At 41.4% G+C, this 26,692-nt stretch overlaps 1 protein-coding gene across 1 annotated transcript in view; it reads left to right on the top strand.

The window, feature by feature from the left end:
- Positions 1 to 26,692, top strand: part of LZTS2 (leucine zipper tumor suppressor 2) — an 88,338-nt gene that overhangs the window by 19,323 nt on the left and 42,323 nt on the right. Inside the window, exon 3 of the mRNA XM_060768278.2 lies at positions 19,959 to 20,036. The gene's annotated coding sequence lies outside the window, so the exon portion shown is untranslated. The remainder of the gene's footprint in view (positions 1 to 19,958; positions 20,037 to 26,692) is intronic.

Raw genomic sequence — 26,692 nt, forward strand, 5'->3', positions numbered from 1 at the left:
GCAGTTCCCATCAGCTCAAAGGTTTGTTGCAAGGGATCATGAGACCTGTAGCCCAAAACATATGGAGAGCCAAATATTCCCAATCCTTGCTTTTCTAAAGGCAGAAATCCAAATAGGCAGAGAAGGTGAACAGGACATAGAGCAGGATCCACTGGTAGATCTCTGGGTAAATTGTAGTTGATCATCAGAGATTATTGACTCTTAGGTATTTAACAACAGTGGCAACAAGTCACGTCCATGACTGGCGGGGGGGGGGGGGGGGGAGATATCAGTGACAATAAAATTTATTCCTTTTTGAACTTCATGAAATAAAGAGTTTGAGTCTGTGAGCTCTATTCAGTTTTGGAACTTAAAATAAATTTCTTGGCTCAGAATTTGTAGTTCCAAGTCTTTAATTTGATGTCTTCTACACCTGGCTCCACTTGATAGATTTCAAGATTTTTTGGATGGAGCAGAGAGAAGTGTATCTCTGCCTCATTTTTTGGATGGGGCAGAGAGAAGTGTATTGAGGCTAGCTTAATGTTCTAGCAAAGAAAGGGTGGAAGATGGGTTCCCAGGATTAGCTCAGACTCTGAGATTTCAGGACCAAAAAGTAAACCCTATAGATTACCACTTGTGAGGTCCACTTGCTTTTCTAAAGGCAGGCAATAAGCATGAATCACTAAAATGAACCACCAAGTCCAATGAAGGAAGAAATGATATATAGACACAACATTTTGTCCAATGGGCGCTTGCCTTGGGGTTCCTCTCCCTGGGAACTGGCGAAACAGTCCGGGCCCTGAGATCTGGCAACCCTAACCTGGGATAAAACATACAGCATGGAGGCCAAATCCAGTATCAGAGGAATATATGATGGGGGCTTTCTAGTCCAGTGTTGGAGATAAAGACAAAGAGGTCGGTCCAGGAATACTGGAAGATTTTAACTTAACATACTCACTGTCCAGAACTAAATCTCAGGAAAGGCATTTCAATTTTTAGAACAGAAAAAAATCTATACAAAAGGTGACCAAACACCAAATTGCACTATCATGGGAAATTGAATATGGCCATTTTGGATAGCCAAAGGGATCAGGTATGGCCATGATGCCTCTGTTTCTCCATCCCTGGCAATAGAGCTTTCCACCTGGGATCTAACACCTCCACTCTTCCTTTCCAGTTAATCCAAACTCTACTCCAGCCTCCACACAGTGAGAAAATAAACAGAATTTGAGACTTAGGGAGCCCCTCACCTGGCAAATAATGCAATATATAAATTATTTACATTAGCAACAGAATTCTGGTTTTCTTTTCCCTGCATTTGGCATTTCTCATGCTTCTGAATCTGGGCTATGTTGATTGTATTTACCTGTGTAGATGTTACAATAAGTCATTTGGTTTGAGAGCTGCAAGTCATGAATGGAATGGGAAAAAAATGGATGAAGCGACCTTTAAATCCCTTCCAGCTGCTTGAGTCTATGAAATCAGCATAGTGACTGTAGGCGTGTGTCACAGTGGGAGAGAGTGGTCTTTGGGATTGTCATTTAGAGAAGAAGACATTGTACTTTCTGAAAGTTGGAACTGAGAAAAAACAAACATTGGAAGTTTTTCAGCCCAGCTTCACCATCCTCCTTATGGTGCTTTAAAAACCCCCAACCCTTCCAGCTAGACAGAGGATAAGGAGGAAAAGGAGGCTGGGTAAAAACTCCATGTGGGTCTGTCTTTGGGGGTCCAAAATGCTGCAGTCATATTGTACAAGGAGCACATAACACCACTATTGAAACAACTGGGTCTCTTTCCAAGCAGATTTTAAAGTGCTGGCTAAAATCCTTAAAACCTACATGGTTTGGTCCAGATTATATGTATCTCCCTATATGAGCCTGCCCATGCTCTAAGATGTGCAGAGAAAGGCTTTTTCTCAGCCTTTCATCATTCAGGCACATCTGGGGAGGACACATAGAATCATAGAATCAAAGAGTTGGAAGAGACCTCCTGGGCCATCCAGTCCAACCCCCTGCCAAGAAGCAGGAATATTGCATTCAAATCACCCCTGACAGATGGCCATCCATCTGTTGGAGAAGACAGAGCCTTCTTGGTGGCTGCTCCCAAGTTGTTCAACTCCATTTACTGGATGTTTTTTTTTGTTCCCTTTCTGCTATCTTTACATCAGTGAGTAATAGACCTTTTGTTTAAGGAAACATTTGGCATCAGCAGACAGAGATTTTAATGGACAGGAGATGTAAGCTTTTTGTTTAATTATATTTAAATGTCTGTGAATGTTGAATCTGTGGATACAGGACCTGTAGATACAGGGCCTTGATGTACTTGCCTTCCTCTCTCCTTCTCTTATCTTTCCCCCTTGAAACCATGACTGGTTTTTGTTGTTTATTGGTTCAGTCACTTCCGACTCTTCGTGACCTCATGGACCTCATGGACCACCCCCAGCACCTTCAAGTTCAAGAAAGTCACTTCAAGGATAACATCCATCCATCTTCCTTTTTCTTTCCATTTTCTCTGAGTTTTTCTGTCTTCTCGTTATGTGGTCAAAGTAGTTTTTCTTTGCCTCTAATATCCTTTTGTCTAGTGAGCATCCGGGCATTATTTTCTGGACTATGGACTGGTTTGATCATCTTGTGATCCAAGGCACTCTCAGAATTTTCTTCCAGCACCACAGTTCAAAAGCGTCTATCTTTCTTGGCTCAGCCTTCCTTATGGTCCAGCTCTCACATCCCCGTAGGTTACTACGGGGAATACCATTGCTTTAACTATGTGGATCTTCATTGCCAGTGCGCTGTCTCTAGTCTTCAGTATTTTATCGAGATTGGTCATTGCTCTCCTCCCAAGAAGTAAACGTCTTCTGATTTCCTGGCAGAAGTCTGCGTCTGCAGTAATCTTTGCACCTAGGAATACAAAGTCTGTCACTGCCTCCACGTTTTCTCCCTCTATCAATCAGTCTGGTTGCCATAATCTTGATTTTTTATGTTTAACTGCAACCCACCTTTTGCACTTTCTTCTTTCACTTTGGTTATAAGGATCCAGATTTAGAGGGTTTTTTATCTGAATGACTGAGCAGTTGTGTTGCTGTTGGATGAGCTACATTTTTTGATCTCAACAGCACTCTCTGTGGCATCACCAGAGGCCAGTTCTTGATCTCAGGTTTTGGCCCTGAAATCTCACAGTTTGGGATGCCCTTAACCTGACAACCTTAGTTCTGATGGCAAGACTTTTAAAGTTCTGGCTAGGTTTACAGAAATGTTCTAACCCCAGGAATGTTTGGCAAGACTGTTTCTAGTCAATGCTCAAAATTTGGAATTAATTTACGCCTCTGAGGATGGGGAAAGTACATTTTCCCAGACTGTTGGATGACTCTAATGCATCCCTGCAAGTGTGGGATTATGAATGAGGATGTGGCTGTGATGGGGTTGAGGGCTAGGAACTCTCTTTTTAGAAGTGACCAAGAATATTATTAGACTATTGAACTGAGAGTGTAGTTGTTAAAAAGTGGAACAGAAAATCTGATTAACTGCTGTAGTCTGTGACTAATAAGTTGTATAAAAGTACAGATAACAATTTAAAGATGTGACTGTAAATATTAATTCCAGTTCTGCAGAGTCCTTAATAACAAGTGCTAAAAGCAGGAAATGCTTATATTTCCCATCATACATACTGTGTACAATGAGGTGTAGCCATAACTCTCAAATTCAGAGGGAACTGGGAGCCAGGTTTGGAATGAACTGGCTAAATCTAACTATTTATTCTTTTTTTCTATTGACATGATGTAACATGTTCAATTACATCTGTAACACATAATGAAGGATAACTCCTTTTGTGGCCTAACTGGATCATCCTGGTTACATCTGTGATGGCAGGGTATGTGGGTGGTTGTAGTTGACTTTGATTTATGGAAACCCCATAAATAATTGACCTTCAAGTCACCCTGCCTTCAACAGCCCTTCTCAATCCTAATGGATTCAGGGCCATAACTTCCTTGATTGAGTCTATTCATTTGTAATGTGGTCGTCTTCTTTTTTCTTTATTGCCGTCTACTTTACCAAGCATGATGGTATTTTCTGTTAAGTCATATCTTCTCATGATATGTCCAAAGTATGATAGTCTCAGTTTACAGTAGTAGTCTTGGCTTCTATAGAAGAGATCAGGCTTGATTTGCTCTAGGTAAAGGTAAAGGTTTCCCCTGACATTAAGTGTAGTCATGCTCGACTCTGGGGGGAAGTGCTCATCTCCATTTCTAAGCCAGTTTTGTCCTTAGACACCTCCAAGGTCATGTGCCAGCATGATTGCATGGAGCGCCGTTTCCTTCCTGTAGAAGGAAGACCTATTGATCTATTCACATTTGCATGTTTTCGAACTGCTAGGTTGGCAGAAGCTGGGCCTAACAGTGGGAGCTCTCTGGATTCAAACCACCAACCTTTTGGTCAGCAAGTTCAGCAGCTCAGTGGTTTAACCCACTGCGCCACCAGGGGGGGGGGCTAGATTGAATTTCCCATCTTACATACTCTAGAACCCATTCATTTGTCTTTTTAGCACTCCATGGTGTCTATAGAATTATTCTCCAGCACCACATTTTAATTTTTCTCCTATGAGCTTTCTTCATTGTCCAGCTTTCACAACCATGTATAAAAATGGGAAATGCAAAGGCATGGACAATCCTAACTAGTTTTCATGGATACATCTTGACACTTTAGGATTTTGTCTAAGTCTTTATATCTTCCCTTCCAAGGCCTAGCCTTCTGATGTCTCAACTGCAGTTTGAATAATGACTGAGCCAAGGTATGAAAAAATCTTGAACCATTTCAGTGTTTACATCATCTGATTTAAAGTTATGCAAATCACTTATGCTTGCTATTTTTGTTTTTTAATGTTTGACTGTACAATTGCATTTGCACTTTTTTCCCTTCACTTTCTTCAGCACTTGTTGACAAACAGGGGTGTAAGAGGAATTTCACACAATCTTATGCTGGCTTGTGCTGTGCCTCCCTTCTGTTTGCTGTCTGGTTCTCTTTTATGGTGTTGAAGTGATGACAAGATGGGAATGGCGGGGTGTGTGCATGAGGGCTTTGTATCACAGGCCAGCAGATTGTGAAACTCAGATTTTCCTACAAATCGCGAAAAGGAAATGATTTTAGTTAGTTTTAATAAACAGGAAAACAAAGTATTGCTTTAAAAGATTAACTGGTGTGGTGAATGGCTCTATTTTTGGCCCGGTGACTCTAGCTGTAATTAATTACTTATTAAAAGGATGTTATCTCTTCCAAAGAGAATTAAGGAAACAGATACAAAACACTACAACTACTGTGCAATGTTTACTGAAAAATAAGTCATGATGTTTTCAGCAGGACTTGTTCCAATTTAGATGCATCAGATTGTAATCACAATGTTATTGTTGTTATGTCAGTAAGATCTCTTGATTAGTTTCTGCAGTCATTGGCACAAGTTAGCATTACTGCAGATCCTACCTTGGGCTTCATTTTCAAGAAATACTTCACACTGTACTTTATATACCATGGATCCCCAGAAACGATTCTGTTTCTTAGGAAATTAGAGAGTACAGAACAGTGAAATTCATAGGCAGGTAAGTTGATAGGAAAGTGCATTATTGTATTTGTTCTGTATCCTCACGTTGTTTCCAATTAATTGTGACCCTATGAGGGACCTATTATGGAGTTTTCTTGGCAAGGTTTGTTCCCCAGGGAGGAGGGGCAGGGGTGGGCTTTGCCTTCCTTTGCGATTGAGAGAGTGTGACTTGCCTAAGGTCACCCAATGGATTTCTATGGCTGAGCACAAATTCCAAACCTAATCTCCAGAGTTCTATACTCAAAGGACTACACCATGCTGGCTATCATAAGTTGTCACATACACACAAGCTATGCTAAGTTTACATCTTCATTTCATTGCTTCCCACTTGAGGGACTTTCCCTTTGGGGGGAAGCAGAAGTATCCTCCCAGATGTCTGTGAGCCTAGGAAACAGCTCTATGAGTGTCAGAGGTCCATTTCCTGTTAGTGGAGATGTTGTGCTCTAAAGATTCGAAACTTGTCTGGCTGGCAGAAGTTGTAACAAGCTGGAATGAGGTCTTGAGCAAAAATGTTCCACCTCCTCCCACCCCATCTGGCAGAGTCTTGCCTGACGAAAGGCCTTGCATCCGTCCCTGCCTCTTGTTTTATGTAAGAAAATCCCAGGCGGACAGAGAGAAGCAGAGGAACGTGCCTTCCAGAAGGCAGCCAGTCTCTTTGCAGGCCTTTCCTCTGCTCCAGTCCTGCCTCAGGGGCTCAGCGGTGCTGCTTACTGGCTCGGTCACAAAGGGCATCTGTGTCAGTCATATGCTGAGATGCCGTTGCCAGTTAAGTCTTGGAGATCGCTGGATCGGTGAAGCAAAGAGAAGGACACATTTCTCTTGCTGGCTGACATTTCTCTGCAGAACTAGCTCAACTGGTGCATGTCGAGCATGGTTTCTTTGCTCTTTGGAAATGTTTGTTGTTTGGACCACTGTCCCTGGAATCCCCTGCTGCCTGGGGTTTCTTGCAATTGTAGTCCAAAAATGAACGATTTGGAGCTTTTTTGTGTGTCAGGAGCGACTTGAGAAACTGCAAGTCACTTCTGGTGTGAGAGAATTGGTTGTCTGCAAGGATGTTGCCCAAGGGACGCCCAAATGTTTTGGATGTTTTATCATCCTTATGGAGCCCCCGGTGGCACAGTAGGTTAAAGCACTGAGCTGCTGAACTTGCTGACCAAAAGTGCTGAACTTGCTGACTGAAAGGTCGCAGGTTCGAATCCGAGGAGTGGCATGAGCTCCCGTTGTTAGCTCCAGCTTCTGCCAACCTAGCAGTTCGAAAACATGCAAATGTGAGTAAATCAATATGTACCACTCTGGTGGGAAGGTAACAGCATTTCATGCAATCATGCCACCCACATGACCTTGGAGGTGTCTACAGACAACGCCGGCTCTTCGGCTTAGAAATGGAGATGAGTACCAATCCCCAGAGTCGGACATGACTGGACTTAATGTCAGGGGTAAACCTTTAACTTTACCTTTACCTTTTCCTACCATCCTCATGTGAGGCTTCTCTCATGTCCCTGCATGGGGAGCTGGAGGTGACAGAGGGAGCTCATCCATGCTCTTCCCAAATTCGAACCTCTGACCTGTTGGTCTTCAGTTTTGCTGGCACAAGGGTTTACCCCATTGCGCCATGGGGGGCTCCTGATTTGGAGCTGTTCAAGGTGGCATGCTTTGTATGCAGCTTCTTTGTAGCTGGGAGCATAGTGTCTTGATATTCTAGTAGTAGAAGAGACATCCATGGTAGGGACTTGTATAGCCTTGCTGATCTTGAGGCCATGTGATACAGTAGGCCGATATTTGTACATGTGTATACATGCGGGAGGATGCATATACAAACACACACATGGTATATACACTGGGCAATGATTGATATGTGCTTTGCAGTAGATTGGGGAGAAGGCTTCTTTAACGGCTAAACTGAACTGTTAACAATCACAGTTCTATAGAAATTCAGGTATAGATTTGCACTTGTATGTATATGTGTATATTTATTTTTAACTGGCCTTTCTCTGCAAACTTGAACTCAAGTAATCTTATAGTAACATTGAATAAAAAGAAAAAGCACAAAACAAGATCAAACAAGATTAAAACAAAATTAAATCTAAGGCACAGGTTTTTTTGTAAACAGCTGAAAACATGGCTTTTTACTCAAGCTTTTGATCATATTTAAGGATTATGAATCACTATATTTGTAAACTGAGTGAGTGGTCAGTGTTGTACTTTATGAGGACAAATATTGCTCATAACTGCTATTTTATAGCTTGTTGGGTCTTTTAGTATTTTTAATTGATTGTTGTTTTATGTGTAATGAGGTTAATATTATTGTTATTTAACCGTCTATATTTTGCTGTAAGTGTATTGTGTGACACTACTGAGTGCATCCTGTAAGCTGCCCAAAGACCCGCTGGGGAGATGGTGGTGGGATACAAATAAAGTTTATTAATAATAATAATAATAATAATAATAATAACAGCATTACAGTGGATGACTTGGTGTAGTGTATAGGCTTCTCAGTGTTTCAGCTAATTGGTTTTGGCCTCAGTAGTTGGACCTTATGGCTCTCTCTCTTTTATTTTATTTTACTATAACACCTGTATCCTTCTCTTTATCATGGGATTTCAGGGCAGCAAACAAATAAAAACATAAGCAAATTAGAACAATGCCACATTAACACAAAACAAATTAGCTTAAACAGGATAAAAACCATAATAGACTCGAGAACAAGTTAAGCAACCTTAAAAAGCTACAATTAAAAATAATGTACAATTAAAGTAAATTGAAAAGCTGTGTAAATTAGTAAATTTTTAAAAGGTACATGTATACTTAAACTAAATTAGGCCTCAAGTGCTTTAATAAAAAGTCATGTAGCGAAATGGCGTCAGAAGGAGCCCAACATCGGTGTCAATAATAGAATCATAGAATCATAGAGTTGGAAGAGACCTCTTGGGCCATCCAGTCCAATTCCCTACCAAGAAGCAGGAAAATCACATTCAAAGCACCCCCAATACATGGCCATCCAAAGAAGGAGCCTCCACCACATTCCGGGGTAGAGAGTTCCACTGTTGAACAGCTCTCACAGTCAGGAAGTTCTTCCTCATGTTCAGATTGAATCTCCTTTCTTGTAGTTTGAAGCCATTGCTCTGCATCCCAGTCTCCAGGGCAGCAGAAAACAAGCCAGCTCCATCATCCCTATGACTTCCCCTCATATATTTATACATGGCCAACATGTCTCCTTCCGGCCTTCTCTTCTTCAGGCTAAACATGCCTAGCTCTTTAAGCCACTCCTCATAGGGCTTGTTCTCCAGACCCTTGATCATTTTAGTTGCCCTTCAGGTGAAATGTCAGGAGAGAATGATTCTAGAACATGGCCATATAGCCCGAAAAACCTACAACAACTCAATGTACAGTAATATTTTTCTTGTCAAATATTGGTTGATATGACTTCATGTTCGTTGTATCATTCATTTGCAGGCGTCACTTTACAGGGATGTTAGTCAGCCATCTCTTTTAACTCATTGATGGCACTACTCTAGACCAAGGAGAGAAAAGAAAAGCAAGATTGATTGAAGTCCTGAGCTTGGACTTGTGAGATACAACATCTGGTCCATGCTCAGCTATGAAATTGATTAATCATAGAATCATAGAATCAAAGAGTTGGAAGAGACCTCATGGGCCATCTAGTCCAACCCCCTGCCAAGAAGCAGGAATATTGCATTCAAATCACCCCTGACAGATGACCATCCAACCTCTGTTTAAAAGCTTCCAAAGAAGGAGCCTCCACCACACTCCGGGGCAGAGAGTTCCACTGCTGAACGGCTCTCACAGTCAGGAAGTTCTTCCTAATGTTCAGATGGAATCTCCTGTCTTGTAGTTTGAAGCTATTGTTCCGCGTCCTAGTCTCCAGGGAAGCAGAAAACAAGCTTGCTCCCTCCTCCCTATGGCTTCCTCTCACATATTTATACATGGCTATCATATCCCCTCTCAGCCTTCTCTTCTTCGGGCTAAACATGCCCAGTTCCTTAAGCCACTCCTCATAGGGCTTGTTCTCCAGACCTTTTATCATTTTAGTCGCCCTCCTCTGGACACATTCCAGCTTGTCAATATCTCTCTTGAATTGTGGTGCCCAGAATTGGACACAATATTCCAGGTGTGGTCTAACCAAAATAGAATAGAGGGGTAGCATTACTTCCCTAGATCTAGACACTATGTTCCTATTGATGCAGGCCAAAATCCCATTGGCTTTTTTTGCCGCCACATCACATTGTTGGCTCATGTTTAACTTGTTGTCCACGAGGACTCCAAGATCTTTTTCACACGTGCTGCTCTCGAGCCAGGCATCCCCCATTCTGTATCTTTGCATTTTGTTTTTCCTGCCAAAGTGGAGTATCTTGCATTTGTCACTGTTGAACTTCATTTTGTTAGTTTTGGCCCATCTCTCTAATCTGTCAAGATCATTTTGAATCCTGCTCCTGTCCCCTGGAGTATTGGCTATCCCTCCCAATTTGGTGTCGTCTGCAAACTTGATGATCCTGCCTTCTAACCCTTCATCTAAGTCATTAATAAAGATGTTGAATAGTTGATTACCTGATGTTGGGCTAGCCACTTTTTTTCAGGCCATCCCATCTCTCAGGATTACTTTGAAAATAAACACCCCAAAAGACATGAACATTATGTTGAGCTCATGAGGGTAAGGACAGTGATAAATGTAGCTAATGGCTTGCTGTGAGTTTTCTGGGCTGTATGGGCAAGCTCGAGAAGCATTCTCTCCTGCTGTTTCTCCCACATCTATGGCAGGCATCCTCGGAGGTTGCGAGGTCTCTGAGAATGCCTGCCATAGATGTGGGCAAAACATCAGGCGAAAATGCTTCTGGAACATGGCCATACAGCCCAGAAAACTCACAGCAACCCAATGATTCTGGCCACAAAAGCCTTTGACAATATACATTAACTAATGTACATTAAAAGTAAAGGTTTCCCTTGACATTAAGTCTAGTTGTGTCAGACTCTAGGGGTGGTGCTTATCTCCATTTCGAAGCTGAAGAGCTGGCGTTGTCCATAGACACCTCCTAGGTCATGTGACCAGCATGACTGCATTGAGTGCCGTTACCTTCTCGCCGAAGCGGTACCTATTGATCTACTCACATTTGCATGTTTTCAAACTGCTAGGTTGGCAGAAGCTAGAGCTAACAATGGAAGCTCACCCCATCCATGGATTTGAACCACTGACCTTCCGATCAGCAAGTTCAGCAGCTCAGTGGTTTAACCCGCTATACCACCACGGCCCCTAGTAATACATAATTCATGTATATAATACATGAATACATGTATATAAATACAAAAAAGAAAGGGTGCAGCTCCTAAAGGACAGAGAACTGCTCCCCAATGGAGAAGCAGACCGGGAAATCCATTCTCCTGTAGAGTTGTAGTTCTTGGCTTGGAAACCTGCCCTGCCTTCTCATGAGCGGCGAGCATGTCCCTGCAAAGGCTGTGCTGTGCCTTCATTCCTAGCCTCCCCCATATTTTTGAACTGCAAAAACAGATTCAGCCTTGTTCCATTTGCTTTGTTGGGATTTGTTTGACGAAGGAAGTGTAATGCCAGCTTCGAAGTTTACAGAGCCTCTCCAACAAAAAAAGATGTCATCTTTTAAGGCCTGAGTCATTCCTTGCCATTTGTCCTCTTGGGTGGCCAGTTTACTTTGTGGCTCTGCAAGGACTACAGCTGTTAAAGAGCTGCAGCAGTTTGAATTTTTGGTAACAGAAGACATTTACCATGCATCACTTAAAAGATAAAGAAGGTAGGGTCGCAGTAATAGTATGGGGAGCTGCATCACACCACTGACTTTCTGTGTGGAGTACCACACATTTATAATAATAATAATAATAATAATAATAATAATAATAGGAAGGGACTTCAAGGGCCATCTAGTCCAACCCCCTTTATTCTGTCTTCATGCAGGAAAAAGCACAATCAAAGCCCCCCAACAGATGGCCAATCAGTCTCAACAACAACAACAGAGTTGGAAGGGATCTTAAGGGCCATCCAGCCGTACTCCCTCCTGTCTTCATGCAGGAAAAGCATAAAGCCCCAAAAGATGGTCATTCAGCCTCAATAATAATAATAATAATCATCATCATCATCATCTTTCAATAGGTGGTTGTGGTTTGAGTTAGAATTTAGCCTATTTTGAGGCACACACTCTTTGATACTGGGTAGCCCTTTCATTTTTAATAACCTTATACAGGTTGAACATCTATTATCCAGAATTATGAGACACTCCAAAATTGTCCATATGCGTGGCTGAGATAGTCACACTTTTGCTTTCTGATGGTTTAATGTACACAAACTATGTTTCATGCACAAAATTATTTAAAATCTTGTATAAAATGACTTTCCAGCCACGTGTATAAGGTATATGAAACACATAAATTGATTTTGTGTTTAAGAGTTGGGTCCCAATGAAAAATATGGAACCATTCTGGTTTCAAGCATTTCAGATACAGGATGCTTGACCTGTATGAACTTTCCTTGATTTAATAAACTTTTCAGAACTTGGGTGTATAAACTAGTGAAACCATGGAATGAAGGAGTTACTGTATGGAAAAGACAGGTGGATATCTCATTATTTAGGAAACGGCAAAAACATTATTGGTGTTGGGTGGCTTCTGTGTACATGGGATAGTGAATTCACATTGTCTTTTAACCCAAACTCTTGGAGCTATCCATGGTGCTGAACCTATTTCGGAGTACACTTCAACACCATGAATAATCCCCTTAAAGATTAAAATCTTGAACAGATCTGCTACCTCTTTGATGTGGAAGCCACCAGTTGTCACTGCAAAGAATCTTACCAGGCAAGAATACACAAACAAATGAAACTATTTTATTGGGACTGATTATTTTAAATTCAAAATTTGATTTTAATACAATGTAAGTATAATAGTATAATATATAGCCCCCCCGGTGGCACAGTGGGTTAAACCACTGAGCTGCTGAACTTGCTGACCAAAAGGTTGGTGGTTCAAATCCAGGGAGCAGGGTGAGCTCCCACAGTTAGCCCCAGCTACTGCCAACCTAGTAGTTCGAAAACATTCAAATATGATTAGATCAATAGGTATCATGTTGGTGGGAAGGTAATGGTGCTCTATGCAGTCATGCCAGTTATATGACCTTGGAGGGTCTATGGACAACGCCGGCTCTTTGGCTTATTAATTAATTAAAACATTTATATTCCACCATTCTCACCCCACAGGGGACTCAGGGCAGAGCACAACATATATATGGCAAATATTCAATGCCGGGACATAAAACCATAAATATATACAAGCATTTAAATCACTGATATTCACATTAAAAGTTGCTTAAAAACTCAGGTTGGAAATGACCACCACCTCCCTGAGTCAAACACAACTAGACTTAATGCCAGGGGAAACCTTTACCTTTACTTTAAGTATAATAGTGAACAATTGATATGTAAAAGTTCAAACATAAAAACTGAAATCTTTTGAGTATTTCATGACATACGGTTATCATAACGTGTATGCTATATATAACTATTGATAATATCTAACTCTCAATAAGGTATAAATCCAGGTGGCAGCCCTTACCTGCTTATTCTAATTATGAATATACTATACTTTTACTTCATTATCCACATTCATTTTTTCTGATATTGTTTGTCAAGTTTATTAATGTTCACCAGTGGCAACAATTTCACAGTCCTCTAATAAATAAATAATAATAATAATAATAAAACTTTATTTATACCCTGCCACCATCTCCCCAAGGGACTTGGAGCAGCTTACATGAGGCCAAGCCCAACAACACATCAATAAAAACAAAAGCAATAAACAAAAACAATAAATACAATACAATTAATATAAATCACATATAAACAATAACCAATAAACAGTAACCGTTTTAGATCACAGTTCCCATAACTCTGGACCACTGGTTGGCAGACAGGGGTTTTGGGGTGTTGTAGGCTGAAATATCAGCTGGCTTACAATGCTTATATGTCATATGCATTGTATCACAACTCTTAACAACCACTGTATTAATGATTGTAAGTTTGCCCCAACTCCTTTCCCAATTATAATTAAGATTAAAGTCTAAACCTGCTTCTAAACACATTGGAATGTTGACTTGTGTCAAAGTCTTTAAACAGTCAGATTAGCTCTGACATATTTTTTTTGCGTGACGCTATTCTGCTTTGATGGTAGAAATATTTGAGAGTTATATTGCACGTCTTGGTTCTCTTTCTTTCTGCCCAAGTGACAAGGTTGACAATCATCCTACCAGTTAAACCTGTGCAGCTGGATGGTTTGTCTGCACTTGATGGTGAAGAGTTAAACACTGACTGTGCTTACGAATGGTGTGTAGCCACATGACTGACCCATGATGGATTCCATCCTGTCATGTGAGGCTTTGGGTTAGACTGCTGCCACCCTTCAGAGTGAAGGAGGATGAGAGTGGCTGAAGCTGACTGCTTAGATAGGGCTTGGGAGGGAGCAAGGAGGATATCCGGGAGTATATTACAAGAACTTGCTGACTGCCAGGAATGTGCAAGAAAAGTACTAAGAACTGCCCCTTGACCTTCTACATAAAGTGGCTTTTTCCAACCTGGTATCCATTAGATATGTTGGATTAAAATTCCCACCATCCTTAGTCAGTATACTAGCGTAAGGTTTTGCTGTTTTGTTTTTTGACTCCATGGATTGTAATTTCACAGATACAACTATCCACACCATGAAAATATTCAGAAAAATAAAATACAAAAAGAAAACCTTAATTTTGCCACTTTGTATAAGGAAAACCATTTTACTACACCATGGTGTATAATGTGACTTTGGCATTCATGGATTTTGGTATCCATGGGAAGTTTTAGAAAAACCTAGCAAAAAAAAGGGCCCACTACCTCTTGCAGCTACATGATGCATTTGCTGAGTATTTTCATAGTATACTGGCAGAACATACATACATCTTGTGTTTTTACGCTGTGTTTACAGATCTGTGGATTTATGTAAATATAGTATAAACAGGCAAAAGTTTCTCCTGACATTAAGTCTAGTCATGTCTGACTCTGGGGGGTGGTTCTCATCTCAATTTCTAAGCCGAAGAGCCGGCATTGTCCATAGATGCCTCCAAGGTCCTGTGGCTGACATGACTGCATGCAGTGCCTCTACCTTCCTGCCGAAACAGTACCTATTGATCTACTCACATTTGCATGTTTTCAAACTGCTAGGTTGGCAGAATCTGGGTCTAACAGCAGGAGCTCAGCCCGGTCTGTGGATTCAAACCGCCATCCTTTTGGCCAGCAAGTTCAGCAGCTCAGTGGTTTAACCCACTGCACCACTGAGGGCTAGATGGTTATTATTTTTTTAAAGCAGTAACAACTTGAGAGTCAATGCCCAATTGAGTATGAAACTAAGAGAAGTGTGTTCTTGAAGAACAAATTCTCAGCCAGTTCTGGCTTCTGTGAAGACAGCCATCTTCAATTTTGTTGAATTGCTTGGTGTATGGTGTATGTCTTTACAGTTTTTTTTTGTCTAGGATCAGATGGCTCATCATGCTAGTACTTAAAGGCCTTATTTCTGAATATTCACTAGTAATTTGATGACTTTCTAATTTCAGTTCTTCTTTTCAGCATGCCTACAAAGTATTTGATGACACCAGAGTGCGTCTGACCTTGGAAGTTAAACAGGGCCAGCCCCGGACAGTTCTTGTTTGGAGAGCTTGCCAGCAACTACTAGATGCTGTAGGCTATATTTCAGAAGAAACCATATCCCATCTTATCTTGGTAGCTAAGCAGGATCAGCCATATTTGGTACTTGGATGGGATATGTCACTGTATGCCAGGTGCTGTAGGCTAGATATCAGAGGAAGGAACTGGCAAACCCACCTCTGAGTATTCCTTGGCTAAGAAAACCCTATGAAATTATGAGATCACTATAAGTTAACATGAGACTTGAAGACACAAGAGCACTCCCCCTTTTAAACACGTACAGACAGACTTGCAAGATGAGTTGAACCAAGACTAGTCTAAAGTCACACAAAGACTGTAGTGCAGGCATGGTCCTCCAGGGGTTTTGGACTTCAACTTCCACAATTCCTAACAGCCGGTGGGAGTTGAAGTCCAAAACACCCGAAGGGCCAAAGTTTGCCCATGCTTTCTCTAGTGGCTAAGTGAAGACTTACAACTGGCTTTGTCATGCCCAAAATTAAAAGTATCTACACTCCTCTCTTAAACAGTACAGTAGCCCTTTTAGTGTGATCCTCCTTTGCTGCCCCTTCAAGTGGCTGCTCGCTCACATCAGGGGCTTTGAGCTGTATTTCTGTTTAAAGAAGCAAACACCCAAAGATCAAATAAATGGCCAAGGCTTGGAGCAGCCTCGTGACAGGAGGGGTGGGCAGGCCTGTCTACTCGGATGGGCGAACATGGTACAGATAGGTCTCCTCTGCCAGCCAGTACTGGGGCCGCCTCACATTCCCAAGGGGATGAGGGGGTGGCAGTATCAGGGTCTTGCTGAAAAGGGCCCTGTTGCTGCCAAAATGTCCTTGCAGTTATGTGTGGGTGTATTCTGGAACAAATAAAACCCTAAGGGCTCTCGATCAGCTTCCTCTAAATGTCAGGCTCTACCCACCGGAATTTGGAAAAGTTACATGTTTTGGACTACAGCGTCCAGACACCCTTCCCCTGCCAGTGTGGACATGGTGGTTAGGGGATTCTGGGAGCTATAATTTTAACTGAATTTTATAATTCAGTTTTTCCCAGCTTTGACAATGCCTGTCCTTGTAGTTTCAAATCAGAATCCCCTACTAAGTATAAGTACTTTGCTCCTTTGCTTGGATGCCAGTGTCTTTTGTTTCATTCCCAATAACACTAAGATTACGGTTACCCTCAATTTTTTATCTAGTGTTTGCCTTCTTTAGCATTAATTCAGCATCCACTGATGTCCAGCATTTACGATCAGACTTGGTTGTTATAGGTTTTTCGGGCTGTATGGCCATGTTCTAGAAATGGCCATGTTCTAGAACATGGCTATACAGCCCGAAAAACCTACAACAACCTAGTGATTCTGGCCATGAAAGCCTTCAACGATCCGTCTTGGCTTTGCCTTAATTATACTGTTAAAAATTTAAACTGGTTTTAGATTTACATGTTTTTTAGATCCTGAAAATTTTACCCTTTTGGACAGTAGCTCCCCAAATAATCCAGACAGCTAGCTAGTATTCCAGTGGTTCCCAACTTATGGTCCTTGGACCACCAGTGGTCCACAAGAACAAAAATATGGTCAGTGACCTCACCATTATTACACAGTTGCCTCGAAACCACATGGCAACGAGAGTGACTGGTCTCGCGAAACCTTCTTATAGTGACGAGGCAATGGGGATGTTGGGAAGGGAGAGCCCGACTACCCATGAAAGATTACTACTACCGCATCAGCTCTAGATTATTAAATATGGTTTTCTGTGGACGAGCAGATGGATGGTATATGTTCCGCATCAGAAACTAGAGCTGATGAGGTCTATCCAATGCAATTTTCTGAATCAGCACCCCCAAATAACCAAACCGAAACTAAAGTTGACCAAAAACCGATTCGTAACACATTTGGAACTAATGTTGGAGAGTGGTCCCTGGTCTAAGTGGTCTGTGGTCAAAAAAAAAGGTTGGGGACCACTGCTGTAGTTTCATGTTTACTGCAATCACTAGTATCCCTTTTCTTGGGGATTAGAATGTATATTGGGCATTTCCAGTCTGTGGATCACTGTTGTCTTTTCCATATTTGTTGCCAGATTTTTGTTGAATTTAGATGGACACTGTTTCCACAGCCTTAAACAGCTCTATGGGTATGCCATCTGTTCCGAGTGATTCCTTTTCCCCATGTGCTTTGAGCACAGCTTTTATTTCACTTTCTTAAAATGTGGATTCATCATCAAAATATTCTCTCTTGAAGGAATCTGTCATCCTTTGTCTTTTTTCATGTATTTCTTTTGAAGAGCTATATAAAAGGATTAGAAGAGATGAAAGTCCTTTTTGTACACATATTTATTACCTAATGGAATATGCAGAACTAATTATGTTAAATGAACATAATGTGTTTACAAGCATTACCATAACACCTTCATTTGGAATATGACTCCTGAGACCAGGATTTGAATCCCCACTCAACCATAGAAACTTACTGAGTGATGTTTGGCAAATTACACTCTCTCAGCCTCAGAGGAAGGTCAACATGAACCCTCTCTGAAGAAATCTTGCCAAGAAAATCCTCTGATAGGTTTACCTTAGGGTTGCCATTAAATTGGAAATGACATGAAGGTACACAATAAGCATTTCATTTAACTGCTCTGGCTGTTGTCATAATTAGGGTATTCCCCAACACCAAATGTCCAGATCTGGGTCTGTGCGAGAGGAATTCTGGTGTGCTTATGTGTCTTCATGTTGCCTGTGAAGTTATGGCAACCCCATGAATTTCATAGCATTTTCTTAGGGAAGAAATACTCAGAGGTGATTTTGCTAATTCCCTGGAATTATAGCCTATAGTACTTGGCATTCATTAACAGTCTTCCATCCATGAACTAAGAAGAACCAGCCCTGCTTAGTTTCCAAAATCAGACAGGATCTGGTATCTTTGGAGCATTTCTGTACCCTTGAAATAATGGGGTGGATACTTCTTTCTTCTTTGAGTTGGTAGCTGTGGCCAAGACATTGTTTCAAGAGTATTTTGTTGACTTAGTATCCCCCCTCTCATGTATTTTGCTTTAATCAAAGTGCAGAGGTTTTTTTTAAAGACACTAATATTAGTAAAAATGTGCAGTGGGAACATAACCTGAGAAACTTGTACTTTCACAACTAGTGCTGGGGGTTGTTTTGCAGTAGGCCTGGAATTGAGTGGGGCTGCATCTAACTGTGTGCTGGTTGCATCTTGTCTGAGCAAGTTTTTGTGAGCTGTACATTTCTTCTCCTTTTTTAAATATAGGTTTATGTTTAGGCAAATGGGCATGGTGCCCCCTACTGCTGATTGGTGGCATGTATGTTATCATCCCTTGAGTATTTTCTGGCTCCCGGGAGGCTCTCTGTTCTTCCTTGCAATGAATGTGTTGCATTGTGTGCTTGCCACAGGCATTTCTAGCAAGTTTAGCCTTCCTGTGCTCTGTTTATTTTCATCATCCTTCTGTATCTACAGATTTAACCATCCATGGCTGGGGATAAATTCCCTGAAGCAAACCTTGATTTAGCCATTTTATATAGAGAACACCATTTTACATAATAGCACTTTATGTGAATGGGTATCCACAGATTTTGATATGCATGGAGGTCCTAGAGCTATATTCTAGCACAAGCATGGGCAAACTTTGGCCCTCCAGGTGTTTTGGACGGCAGCTCCCACCATTCCTAACAGCCTCAGGCCCATTCCTTTCCCCTCTTAACCACTTAAGGAGCTGAGGGAAAAGGGTCTGAGGCTGTTAGGAAAGGTGGGAGTTGTAGTCCAAAACATCCAGAGGGACAAAGTTTGCCCATGCCTGCTCTAGCAAATATTAAGGGCCCACTCTATAGCAGCTCCACTAATGGATTAGTATTATTCTAGGCAGGGGAGGTCTCTGTGGGTTTCTCTCCACTGAACCAGTACATGTTGCTATTTTTGTTATGAAAGCATCTCACAAATTTCTGGCCTTGACAGAAAGGTGTTAGAATGAAGATTGCTTTCCACATCACTGTGGGCAAGCTTTCTGTCTGTTTATGTGTTACTATTCTTTTTCCCCCTGTGGACTCTATGGTCCACCAGCAGGAAAAAAGTGCAAAATGTTGGCCCATCAGCATATACCCCAAACAGAGGGAAAAGGTGTCTCTTGGCATATAGTCAACCCAGGAGAGTCCCCTCCCCTCCAGTATTAGATCTAGAACTCACACACAAATCTTCTCAAAAAATACAATCTTATTTCATATCAAGATGGTGATTTGGAAAACCTTTTATTATTGTTGCTTTAGTTAAACCATTAGGATTTTAAAATGCTTACCGACCCACTGCAAATCTAACAGTGGATCCCAATCTACCTTTGCCCTGTCCCAAACTGGAAGCATGACCTGGATATATACTCAAGAGTTACTTAATACTGAAAACACTCTTGACCATCTTCACATTCTCCCAGTCAAACCAATTACGAGAGTAAAATGGTATGTTTCTCATCCATCCAGTACATATTTACAGATGAAGTGACTTCAAGCTATATCCAATTTATGGCAACCATTAGTCCACTTATGACTCTGGAGACCAGGGCTTGCTTCGTTGCTTGGCTAGGAAACCCATTAGGTGCCATCTTTGGCTTTTCCAACCGTCTCCATTAAAAGAACAACAAACAACATCCTTTGTTTTATTCAGCCATCATTTTCATCTCTGTTTTGCAGACACTGACTTGCTGTGCAATATCTGAGAAGTGTGGACCATTCTAACTTGCCTGGAGTGAATGAGGAAGGGGTACTCTGGTAAGTAGAAACCTTTGCTCTTTCTGGTTTGGGAAGGGAAGAAATCAAGGCTGTTTATAAATGTGCTTCCACGGGAGAGTCAAAGTAGTTCACATAGTGTTTAGAGCAGGCATGGGCTGTTAGGAATTGTGGGAGTTGAAGTCCAAAACACCTGGAGGGCCGAAGTTTGCCCATGCCTGGTTTAGAGAAAGGATAACATGGTATAGTGGGTTGAGCTCTGAATGTTCACTCTAGAGATTAGAGTTGAAATCCTTGCTCAGCCATGGAAATCCATTGGGCAACAATGGGCAAGTTATATACTCTGATACTTAGAGGGGGCAAAGTAACTCACTTCCGCTATTTTGCAGGTGCACCTTGGGGTCACCATAAGTGACTTGAAGATACACAGAAACAACAACAAAATATCATAGTTGTGGTGGGGGAAGACTTTGAAGTCATACAGGTCATCTTCAGTGCCAGGCATCTGTTTATATAACATCAGAATAATGTGGAAAGGAGGGGAAATTTGGGGGTGAAAGATCCTAAAAGCCTGCAATGGAAGAATACAAACCCTTAGGTTTTCAGGCATCTCCAAAGTCTGCAGGAGGGGAGGGTTGAATAACCTCCACTGCTGCCAGTATCATGTTGGACTTTTTGGACATGGGGTAGCTTTCTGTTTCTCTGGGCTTGTCTATAAAAAAAAATCTTCTGTTACAAAGTGGATGTTTTAGCACCATTCTAACTGATTAGTTAGCCTGATAATCAGGAGCCCAGTGAAGCAGACCAACGTCATACCTTTGGTTGCCAGGACACTCAGTCCCTGTGGAGGAGCAAACTGAGCATGGCTATAATATGTTGTTATTTCTCATCAAATCAGCTTCAGCTTTTGGCAACTGCCTTCATGAGTCCTGATCATCAATTTTCTCAAATCTTGCTCACGGCCATGGTTTCCTTTCTTGAATTCATCCATTTGTAATATTGTCTTTCTTATTTTCTACTATCTTCTATTTTACCAAACACTATCACCTTTTCAGGAGTCCCCAGTAACGCGGTGGGTTAAACCCCTGAGCTGCTGAACTTGCTGATCAAATGTCGCAGGTTCGAATCCAGAGAGTGGCATGAGCTCCCACTGTTAGCCCCAACTCCTGCCAACCTAGGAGTTCAAAAACATGCAAATGTGTGTAGATCAATAGGTACCGCTCCAGCGGGAAGGTAACGGCACTCCATGCAGTCATGCCGGCCACATGACCTAGGAGGTGTCTACAGACAATGCCGGCTCTTCAGCTTAGAAATGGAGATGAGCACCAACCTCCAGAGTCGGACATGACTGGACTTAATATCAGGGGAAAACCTTTACCCTTACCTTATCATCTTTTTCAATGAAGCATGTTGTCTAATGGTATGTCCAAAATACAATAACCTCTGTTTTGCTTTTATTGAGAGTTCAGGCTTGATTTACTCTTGAATCCATTGATTTGTATTTTTGGAAATCTGATATCTGTAGCACTCTTCCCCAACAAATAAGCTTATTATCTAGTTTTCTCATAGCTGTTTTCCCAAATCTTAGCCTTTTCTGGATTCCTTCACTACCATCTCTGCTTCGATTAATTATGAAGTCAGTGTAAGTACATGGATGTAATTAACATGCACAGGCAGTTTGGAAGCCGTAGGGAAGAATTAAACCTACCTATCACCAGGACATTTCTAGTAAAAATCTCTCAGAAAGCTCCCTTCTCCATTCAGATAACAGATTTTTGAGGAAGCGTGTTTTCTTGGGACTAGAGTTGGGAAGATTAAACATTCCTTGTGGTCTTGATCTTGGTGTTGGTTGGATTGAGTTTCCCATTAGTGGTTTACATTTTTAAAAAGAAACACTCTTGCTAAACTGTTTTCATGCAAATGTGTGAGAACGGTGCATTCTTTAGCTTGACCATTTGTCTATAGATCAGAGCAGTAGAGTCCTTGCAAACTCGATGCAGACTACATTTCTCTGAATTCCAGCCCCTTTTAGCTGCTCAGGTAATGGCTGAAAACCCCGAAGAAAAGTTTTAAAGGTGGACATCAAAGATGACAAATATCTAGGAGACAAATAATAGAAGAAACAATGGGATGAACTGCATACATCTACGAGGGTTATCCAGAAAGTAAGGTTACAAGGCATGCAGCACTCGCAGGGAATTTTCATGGGGGAAGTTGGTATCACTGCCATGTAGCGGGAAGTGAGCAGAAGTGAACGAGCAGTGCCAGTCGTCAGTAGCTCATTGACTGGCATTGTGGTGAGGGTTAGAAATGACCATCCTCATTCTGTTTCTCTCCAAGTTTAAAGTTCAAGCTGGAAAATGCTACCTAAATGTTAAGGGCATGAACACCCCTGTGATTCATCATGATATAGTTTCAGTTTATGGTCAAGACAGCATGTGACAAATACGGAATATATTGTGAGCCCATGAAGAAACTTCGCAGAGCCATCCAAAACAAACGTTGTGGGATTCTGACAATGGGAGTCTGTCTCCTTCATGACAATGCGTGTCCACACACCACTCATGCAACACAAGAATTGTTGACTTCATGTGGTTGGGATGTTTTAAGCAACCCCTTTCTTGCACCCAGCAACTATCATCTATTCACTAAATTGAAGGAACACCTGGGTGGAAAACACTTTTCCGACAACGTGAAAATCAAAGTGACGAACCGGCTGAAAAAGGCAGAGGGAAACTTCTATGACACAGGCATCCAAAACTTGTCCCACAGATGACAAAATGCATTGAACTGAATGGTGGTTATGTGGAAAAATAATGTAATACCTATGCCACAATCCATGTAAATTTTATTAAAATATATTCATTCTTTGTATTTAAAAAAATCTTTAACCTTACTTTCCAGGTAACCCTCATAGAAAATAAAAACAACTTCAAATGCTTAATCCCATGATAGAAAAATTTTCACCCATTTACTACATGACGGTCAAATTAGGAACACATGAAGAACAACTGGGTAATTATAGGAGTTGGTTGAGAAATTAAACACTTTGTCTTGGAGGGTTGAAACAGGGTAAACATCAATAATGTATATGTTTGTGTATACTATAAAACAATGCCCAATACTTATTTTATAAACTGATCTAAATATAGACTTGTCTAAACTAAAGCACTCCATAATATATCTACATGTTCTCATTCACTATGGTAAAACATTTAAAATTAACTCTTAGCATTCTCTCAAGATAGATAGAGGTAAGGTAAAGGTTTTCCCTTGACATTAAGTCTAGTCATGTCTGACTTGGGGGTTGGTACTCATGTCCATTTCTAAGCTGAAGAGTCGGCGTTATCCGATCCATAGACACCTCCAAGGTCATGTGGCCCACATGACTGTATGGAGTGCCGTTATCTTCCCGTCGGAGCGGTACCTATTGATCTACTCACATTTGCATGTTTTTGAACTGCTTGATAGAGGCATCTCAGGACTAATGAGATTATTTAGGCCTTTCAGCACCTTCAGGTATTGTAAAATATTTCAAGGAGGCACTTCAAATATGAATTTTGATCTGAAGTTTTAAGATAAATGAAAACCCACTTCTCCTGTGCCAGGAAAGGAAGGAAAAATAAAAATCCCATGTTGTTGTTGTTCAGTCGTTTCCGACTCTTCGTGACCTCATGGACCAGCCCACGCTAGAGCTCCCTGTTGGTCGTCACCACCCTCAGTTCCTTCAAGGTCAATCCAGTCACTTCAAGGATGCCATCCATCCATCTTGCCCTTGGTTGACCCTCTTCCTTTTCCCTTCCATTTTCCCCAGCATCATTGTCTTCTCTAAGCTTTCCTGTCTTCTCATGATGTGGCCAAAGTACTTCATCTTGGCCTCTAATATCCTTCCCTCCAATGAGCAATCTTGCTTTATTTCCTGAACTATGGACTGATTGGATCTTGTGGAGGTCCAAGGCACTCAGAAGAACTTTTCTCCAACACCACAGTTCAAAAGCATCTATTTTCCTTCGCTCAGCCTTCCCTATGGTCCAGCTCTCACATCCGTAGGTGACTACGGGGAATACCATTGCTTTAACTATGTGGATCTTAGTTGCCAGTGTGATGTCTCTCTACTCTTCACTATTTTATTGAGATTGGACATTGCTCTCCTCCCAAGAAGTAAGCCTCTCCTGATTTCCTGGCTGCATATCCCAGAGGATATTTAAATCACTATTGCCATCTAGTGGCTGAAGGAAAAAAGAAAATTGCCTGGGGAATTTAAAAAAGTCACAGTTCTCCCTCTGTGATTGAGGTTTGAAAGGATTTAGTAAGAACTGAGGATAGGGCTATTGTGGACTTTCTGGTAGAGGCCAACCTGTATTTTTCTTAGTGTTGTCTTGGATGCATTTTATTGTCATCCTCATTGGGCAGATTGATTTCAACTGGTAACATGATAGCAGCCAGCATCTTCTTGCATGCAACCATCTTCCTGGATTGCAGGTGTACAAAATGAGAGCAGGGAGATAGGATGAAAGGGCTGTAGAAAAGAGACATATCTACCTGCAGGATCAGATGCCTGGAATGGCTGAAGCAGAGTAGATGGAAATACCTTGTATGGCCAGACCTTCAAGCTATAAAGAGTGGGTCTAAAGAGGTGGGAAGAAAAACCCCATATCAGACAAAAAGGACCAATGTATCAGCTTAGGGCTGAAGAATGATGGCAAATTTGATGGTGAGCTGAGCTACAGTTTTTTATTCTGAGCGCAGGTTTCTGAGAGAGGTGCATGAAATGTGCCTTCCTTTCTCTACCCATTTCTATTTATATGGCTCTGGCCATTTAATGAGAAATAATTTCCAGAATGCTCTAGCCATGTATCTACTTTTGCTGTGGTAAGCTGAGAGTTGGCAGTTCAAAGAGTCACATTTCCAAGCTCTGCAAATTCCTTAATGCTACATTGACCATGAATGGGTGGCTGAGTCTGACACTCTATCAAGAGTTACTTTCTGTGATTTTGCTTTATTTTATTTGTTGTGTCAGAAGTGAATTGAGAATACAGTTATAATATATAGAAAAATCACAAACCAAGTAAAAGACTTTGCAATATACTCAATTTCCTTTTACCAGAAAGTGGCCACTTGGAGTGCCTCTGCTGTGACTGTAAGAAGAACCTCCATTGTGCATGTGGCATGGCCCAGACTGCATTGTAGTAAGTGGTCTGTGGGTTGCTCTTCTCTACACTCGCATGTCTTCGACTCCACTTTCTTAAGGTTGGCTCTGCATCTCATGATGCCAGAGTGCACTCTGTTCAGCGCCTTCCAAGTTGCCCAGTCTTCTGTGTGCCCAGAAGGGAATCTCTCATCTGGTATCAGCCACTGATTGAAGTTCCGGGTTTTAGCCTGCCACTTTTGGACTCTTGCTTGCTGAGGTGTTCATGCAAGGATCTCTGTAGATCTTTGGAAGCTATTTCTTGATTTAAGGAGTTGGCTTGCTGGCCGATATCTGAACAGAGGATGGGCCAGAAAACTGCCTTGGTTCTTTCATTACTGGCTGCTACTTCCTGACGGATATCAGGTGGTGGAATACTGGCTAAGTGGTATAATTTCTCCAGTGGTGTGGGGCGCAGACACCCCATGATAATGCGGCATGTCTCATTAAGAGCCACATCTACTGTTTTAGAGTGGTGAGATGTGTTCCACACTGGGCATGCATACTCAGCAGCAGAGTAGCATAGCACAAGGGCAGATGTCTTCACTGTGTCTGGTTGTGATCCCCAGGTTGTGCCAGTCAGATTTCGTATAATATTGTTTCTAGCACCCACTTTTTGCTTGATATTCAGGCAGTGCTTCTTGTAGGTCAGAGCATGTTCCAGGGTGACTCCCAGGTATTTGGGTGCATTGCAATGCTCCAGTGGGATTCCTTCCCAGGTAATCTTCAGAGCTCGGGATGCTTGTCTATACTAGAAGTGACTTGCAGTTTCTCAAGTAGCCCCTGACACAAAACAAAATGAAACAAATGCCCTCTGTAACGGAAAAGCTAATTATAATGGAGTTCTTTTGTCTCTGCTTATTAGTGTTGATATTATGGCAAGGGAAGTCAGGAGCTGGTTACATTTGAATGGTCTTGTGTTACCATGGATACATAGCCTTTGCAGTAGAAATGTACCCATTTTAGGGTGGCTAACAGGACAAGTGGCAGAGCTAGGAAAAAAAGAGGGAACATTTTTAAAAGTAGGAAATGCCAGGAGCTAGAGGAAAGAGGAACGATAGTTAAGTTTGTAATTTCCATTGTTATACTGAAGTAAAGAAAAAAGCTAATATAAGTCTAAATTCTCAGTTAGGTAAAACTGAGAGACAGTGATTCCTTTGGGACTAAGTTTTCAGTCAAACTGTTGATGGAAGAGAGTGACTAAAAGTCATAAGCTAGCCAGCCAGGAGGCTGAGGAGAAATATATTTTGAAGGAGAAGAAAGTGGCTTAACAGAGTAGAAACAAGTTAAACTGTTTTGAAAGTTATATAATAACAATTTTTATGTATTCAAAGGAGTGAAAGACAGTTGCAATAATACCCAAGTGGAACTGAAGTAAAGTACTTTGTAACAGATATGCTTATGTGCAAAAGAATTCATAAATAAACATTTCTTTGTTTCAACATATATATTAAAGTCTTGTGTCAAGTTACAGGACTAAAGTTACATGGCTGGAAATCAGTTGGAGATT

The sequence above is a fragment of the Anolis sagrei genome, chromosome 3 (genome assembly GCF_037176765.1).
Source record: "Anolis sagrei isolate rAnoSag1 chromosome 3, rAnoSag1.mat, whole genome shotgun sequence".
In the NCBI taxonomy this organism is placed as follows: domain Eukaryota; kingdom Metazoa; phylum Chordata; class Lepidosauria; order Squamata; family Dactyloidae; genus Anolis; species Anolis sagrei.